The sequence below is a fragment of the Mustela erminea genome, chromosome 4 (genome assembly GCF_009829155.1).
Source record: "Mustela erminea isolate mMusErm1 chromosome 4, mMusErm1.Pri, whole genome shotgun sequence".
Lineage (NCBI taxonomy): Eukaryota > Metazoa > Chordata > Mammalia > Carnivora > Mustelidae > Mustela > Mustela erminea.
The window spans coordinates 83,390,958-83,398,349 of NC_045617.1; positions in this window are offsets into that span (position 1 = coordinate 83,390,958).

Consider the following 7,392-nt stretch of genomic DNA (forward strand, 5'->3'; position numbering starts at 1 on the left):
ATCAGGGATGCAAGGATGATTCTACATCTGCACATCCACCAATAGCAGACACCACCTTAACAAAATAAAAGCTAAAAATCTTAGATTGTTACAATAGAGCAGAAAGAACACTTGACACAATTCAATATGCATTTATGATAAAGACTAAACGATCTGGGTACTGAGGGAACATACTCCAACCAAATAAAGGCCCTATATGAAAAGCCCACAGCTGACATTATACTCGAGGGTGAAGTGCTGAAAACATTCCCACTACCCACAAGAACAAGATAAAAATGCCCACCACTTTCATTCATCACTATTGAAATCCCTAGCCAAACCATTTAGATAAAAACAAAAAAAGATACGAAATCTAAATAGGAAAAGAAAATGGTCACTATTTGCAGATGACATACTATATGTAGAAATCCCTAAAGAGTCCACAAAAAAATAAATTTTATTAACAAATAAATTTGAATAAATTAGAATAAACAAACACAGTAAAGCTGAGGATACAAAGGCAATATACAGAGACCTATTGCATTCCTTTTTTTAAAAATGTATTATTTGACAGAGAGAGAGAATAAGCAGAGGGAGTAGCAGAGTCAGGTAAAAGCATAGTCCCTGCTGAGCTAGGAGCCCAATGCCAGACTCATTCCCAGAACCCCAAGATCATGACCTGACCTAAAGGCAGACACTTAACTGAGTGAGCCACTCAAGTGCCGCCACTTGCATTTCCATATACTGATACCCAACTTTCACAAAGAGAAATTAATAAGTCAATGCCATTGACAATTGCACCAAGCAATAAAAATCTAGGAGTACAAGTAACCAAGAATGAGAAAGACCTAGTATACTGAACACATGGTGGAAAAGGAAGGAAAAATGTGTGCGTGTTGGTGGGTGAATGTATGGGCCAAAGATTTGGAGGATGACACAAATAAATGGAAGCATACACAATGCTCATTAACTGGAAGAGTTAATAATGTTAACATATCCACCGAACCCAAAGCAATCTACACTTGGGATGAAATCTCTATCTGAATTCCAATGGCATTATTCAAAGAAATAAAAGACAGTCCTAAAATTCATATGGAATCACAAAAGACCCCAAATACCCAAAGCCAACTGGAGAAAAAAGAAGAGAGAGAGAGAATCCAAGATGGCAGAGGAGTGGGACACCTTCATTTTATCTGGCACAAGGAATTTTGCTAGAGAGCTATCAAACCATTCTGAACACCTGCAAATTCAAGCAGAGATCCAAGAACAGAATAGCTGCAACTCTACAAATAGAAAAGCAACCTCTTTCCACAAGCTAGGAGGCACAGAAAAGTGAGTAGAAGCTGATAGGTGGAAAGATAGACCCTGGGGGGGAGGAACCTCTGAGAGCCGGCTAGTGCCAGGTGCTAGGGGCAGAAGAGCACAAAATCAGAACATTTAGAAGTCTGCTTTGGTGAAGGATGTCACTCTGGTGGCTGAGCAGGGGGTGGAAACCTCAATGGGACAGTGTGTCTCAGGATCCTCGGGGTCCCAGGAAGACCAGGTACACCTGAGGCAGCAGAGCTCCCAGATACCAGAGCAGGGAAGCCAGCTGCAAAATGTGAGCCCAGAAGTGGGCTTTAAGCTGGAGGTTGCCATAAACCATGATCCACAGCACAGTCTGGCCACTGCTCTTTGAGAAGGGCCCAAGAAGCAGCACAACTGGGGAGACCTCCCTCTACTTCCCCCAGGAGGAGTGGTGCCAGAGCATGCTGCAGGAGTCTGCTGGGTTTGGAGACTCTAAATGGGGTCATGTGCCAGAGACAGAAATGCCTGGTCACAGGTCCAGAACGGAGTGCAGACAGAGACCACAGAGACACGAAAAATTGACTGCTTTTCTGTGAAAGTGCACTGAGAAATGGGGCCCAAGCTCTCAGCTCTGGGGCCAAAGACTGGGGGGCTGCCATGTTCACTCACATCCCAAAAGATTGGGATCATGCATATTTTCAGACTACAACACTTTGAAAATGGAACTCAATCACAAGAGGAAAGGTGGAAATAACTCAAATACATGGAGGGTAGAGAGCATTCTACTAAAGAATGAATGGGTCAACCAGTCAATTCAAGATGAATTTTAAAAACTTATGGAAACACAGGAGAATGAAAACACAACTAACTGTTCAATATCTTTGGGATGCACTGAAGGTGGTCCTAAGAGGGAAGGATATAGCACTACAAGCCATTCTCAAGAACCAAGAAAGGTCTCAAATACACAACCTAATCCTACACCTAAAGGAACTGGAGAAAGAGGAGCATAGAAAGCCTAAACTCAGAAGGAGAAGAGAAGTAATAAAGATGAGAACAGAAATCAATGAAGTAGAAACTAAAAGAATAGTAGAACAAATCAATGAAACTAGAAGCTGCTTCTTTGAAAAAATTAATAAGATTGATACACCCCTGGCCAGACTTCTCAAGAAGAAAACAGAAAAGACCCAAATCAATAAAATCATGACTCAAGAAGGAGAGATCACACCCAACACCAAAGAAATACAAATATAGGAACAGAGGATAGCAACTCTATGTCAACAAATCAGACAGTCTCAAAGAAATCGATGCATTCCCAGAAACATCAAAATGACCAAAACTGAACAGGGAAGGAAAGGAAACCTGAAGATACCCTTAAACAGCAAGGAAATTGAAGCAGTCATCGAAAATCCCCCAGGAAACAAGAGCCCAGCACCAGATGCTTTCCAGGGGAATTCTACCAAACATTTAAAGACCATTTAATACCTCCTCTTCTGAAACTTTTCCAAAACCTAGAACTGGAAGGAAAACTTCCAAAACTTTTTGATGAGGCCAGCATTAACTTGCTCCCAAAACCAAAGACCCCACCCAAAAGAATTACATACCACTCTCCCTGAAAATATGGATGCAAAAATCCTCACCAACATACTAGCCAATAGGATCCAAAAATCCATTAACAGGCTGATTCACAATGACCAAATCAAATTTATTCCTGGGTTGCAAGGGTGGTTGGATAACCACAAATCAATCCATGGAATCCAGTACCTTAATAGAAGAAAAACAAGAACCATAGGGTCCTCTCATTAGATGCAGAAAAAGCATTTGACAAATTAATATATCCCTTGTTGATCAAAACTCTTCACCATGGACAGATAGAGTGTACATACCTCCACATCATAAAGGGCATGTACGGGAAACCCACAGAGACTGTCATTCCCAATGGGGAAAAACTGAGAGCTTTTCCCTTCAGGTCAGGAACACTACAGGGATGCCCATTCTCATCACTATTGTTCAACACAGTACTAGAATTCCTAGCCTCAGCCATCAGACAACAAAAAGAAATAAAAGGCGTCCAAATCAGCAAAGAAGATTTCAAACTCTCACTCTTCACAGACAATAGGATACTTTCTGTGGAAAACCCTAAAGACTCCACCCCAAAATCGCTAGAACTCATCCAAGAATTCTGTAAAGTAGCAGGATACAAAATCAATGCACAGAAATCACTTCCATTTGTTACAGCAACAATGCGACAGAAGAAAGAGAAATTAAGGAGTCCACCCCATGTATAATTGCACCCCAAACCATAGGATACTTAGGAATCCTTCTAACCAAAGAGGCAAAGTATCTGCACTCAGAAAACTATTCCATGCTCATGAACAAAATGGAGGAATAATAGAGAAATGGAAAAATATTCCATGCTCATGGATTGGAATAACAAATGTTGTGAAATGTCTATGTTACCTAGAACAACCCTATTAACCAATTCAATGCAATCCCTACCAAAATACCATCCACATTTTTCACAGAACTGGAATAAGTAATCCCCAAATTTATGTGGAAGCAGAAGAGACCCTGAATAACCAAAGGGATGTTGGCAAAGAAAACCAAAGCTGGTGGCAATCCAATTTCAGACTTCAAGTTCTATTACTAAGCTTTAATATCAAGACAGTATGGTACTGGCACAAAAACAGACACACAGATCAATGGAACAGAATAGAGAAACCAAAAATGGACCCTCAACTCTAGGGCCAACTAATCTTCCTCAAAGTAGGCAAGAATATCCAATGGAGAGAAAAAAGTGTCTTTAATAAATGGTGCTGGGAACATGGGGCAGCCATACACAGAATAACGAAAATGGATCATTTCCTTAACCATACACAAAAAATAGACTCCAAATGTATGTATGATCTCAAAGTGAGACAGGAATTCATTCAAATCCTTGAACAGAACAGAGGCAGCAATCTCTTTGACCTCAGCCAGAGCAACTTCTTGCTAAACACAGCTCCAAAGGCAAGGGAAACAAAAGCAAAAAATGAACTGTTGGGATTTCATCAAGATAACAAGTTTTGGCACAGCAAAGGAAACTGTCAACAAAACCAAAAGACAACAAACTGAATGAGAGAAGATATTTTCAAATGACACATCAGATAAAGGGCTAGTAGCCAAAATCTGGAGAGAACTTACTAAACTGGACACCCACAGAACAAATAATCCAATCAAGACATAGGCCAAAGACATGAACAGACCATTTCTCCAGAGAAGACATCCAAATGGCCAACAGACACATAAAAAACTGCTCACATCACTTGACATTAGGGTAATGCAAATCAAATCCATAGGATACCACCTCATACCAGTCAGAATGGCTAAAATGAACAAGTCAGGAAAAGACAGGTGTTGGCAAGGATGTGGAGAAAGGAGAACCCTTTCATATGGTTGCTAGGAATGCAAGCTGGTGAAGCCACCCTGGAAAACAGTGTGGAGGTTCCTCAAGAAGTTGAAAATAGAGCTACCCTATAATCCTCCAACTGTGCTACTGGGTATTTACCTCAGAGATACAAATGGAGTGATCTGAAGGGGCACCGGCACCCCAATGTCTTTAGAAGCAATGCCCACACAAGCCAAAGTATGCAAAGAGCCCAGACATCTATCAACAGATGAATGGATATATATGGTTATATATACCATTGTGCAGCCATCAAAAAATAAAATCTTGCCATCTGCAATGGCATGGATGGAACTAGAGGATATTATGCTAAGCAAATAAGTCAATCCAATTATCATATGATCTCACTGATCATATGGAGTTTAAGAAACAAGACAGAGGATCATAAAGGAAGAGAGAAAAAAAGAAAGCAAGATGAAACCAGAAACGAGTCAAAGCAAAAGAGACACTTAATCTCAGGAAACAAACAGGGTTTCTGAAGGAGAGGGGTGGGGGTGGAGGATTGGGGTGACTGGTGATGGGCATTGGGGAGGGTATATGCTGTGGTGAGCACTGTGTGCTGTGTAAAACGGAAGAATCTCAAACCTTTACCCCAGAAATAAATAACAGATTATATGATGATGATAATAAAAAAGAAGTGAAAGAAAAACATTTAGAATATAAATGTAAAATAAGTAAAAAAAAAAAATTTTAAGTAAATAAATAAATAACCTCACTGATAGAAAGAAAGCAAGCAAGCAAACAGGCAACTAAGCGACTTGGAGTCACCACACTCCAATTTCAACCTAGATTACAAAGCTATTGTCATCAAACAGTATGGTACTGCCATAAAAACAGACACACAGGACAGTGGAACACAACAGAAAGCTCAGAAACTGATTATCATAGTACTTTTGAAAAAGTTTAATCATTCGTGTATTAAAGGGATATTTAAACTTAGCTCTGATGGAATTAGTAACTCTGGGGAGAAAAAGAATTATTAACTCAATGGGAATTAATAAAATTTATGTCCTGTTCCAACATTTGTTTCCAATAAGTGCATTTTTAAACATGCTGTTTTATATAAATATATATTCAATATAGGAGTTTTGAATTTAATTAAATTAGATTTTAAGGACAAAGCAGACATCCCAAATTCTAGAGAGAGCAGAACAAGACTCTTAGAATCAAAGGTAAAAACATGGGCCAACTAGAAAAGCCAACATACAAGGAGGATTTGGACATGATAGTGTTTAAAAAAAAAAACTCTGAAAAACATTGTACTGGCCAATTATAGAAAGCAAAAAACAAAACAAAAATTATTTGTTCAGCACAATGGAATATTTTGGTAGTTAAAACATAATGTTAACCTCTCATGGGACAACTATTTATATACACATAAATCCATTACGCATTCTGAAGAAAAATTTGGAAAAAAAATTGACTTGAGTATTTAGATAGATATGTCCATCTGCTGTTGAAAGCATGATCATTTTGAGATTGTATGGAGTAAACACTCAGCAGTTACTCAACAATCTTCAGGTGAACTATTACATTTTGGATTATAGGGAATAGAGACAAATTACCTCCTCTTAGAATGGAGCAATGGTATAGTAACTTGTAAATAGATTTAAGTAGCAATGGCACAGCACTGAAGACTTACATAAAAGTTTCAAGTATGGATCAATATTTTTTGAAACTAACAGGTAATACATTGTCTCTAAAATTCTACCAAGTCTTACTTTTGATATTTTTAACCAAAAATATCAGTATTCAAAGCATAGACTGTATGTTTCCAAAATTTGACATTAGTTAGGCTGAAGACATTTTTTCACTGGCAGGTTTGAGCTTTTTGGATAACCATGAAATTAAATTTCATGAATATAAAGCAGAGTGAAATTATTTCCTTTTTGGAGAATTTATTAATTTTATCAATTTCCTTTAAAGTTTTTATTAATAATACCAACTATCCACATACCCACTTTTTACCAAGATCATTCTATAATGGAAGAACTCTAAGGTCAGAACTGTGTTTTTATTTTTGTCTGATAGTTACAGACATATTATAGTAATAGGTAATCTCCAAAAAAGTCAATATAGAACATAAGAAGAGCTATTCATTTAGTACTCCTTAAACAGAAGCAAAATTCTCATGCATAGAAATAAATGCAATTTAAGTTTAGCCTCTGCATATACTAGTCCCATTTTAATAAAATTAAACACAAATTTTGGTAAGAAAAGTGAAAGTTACATTTATTTGATCACATAATGAATTAAAACTTGTACATATCTACCATTTGTTCTTTAAGTCAGGGTGAATGTGTTAAAAGAAAAAAACAAGTTTTTGTCCTCTAAAAGATTGTAATCTTATAGAAGCACATCAGAGGATATGTAAATCTTGGATCTGAAAAACCAATGAAAATAAAATCAAGTGTCAGAATGTGTGGCGCAGAGCAAAAATAAACACTAGTATTTCCTTTGTATCTTAAATGTCACTTATGATACAGATCAGGAAGCCAGAAGCAGTGATATTTTCTAAAAATCAAAATGATCTAGGTCCTATTTATGACCACACATAGTCTGGTTTCTGAATGATTTATGCTCTTCTCAAACCAATAAAGAAGTTAATAATAACTATTTCTTTGAAGAACGTTTTCATTTCTTGTATTATTATTTAAGTGACTAATATAAGAATAAACCAGGTA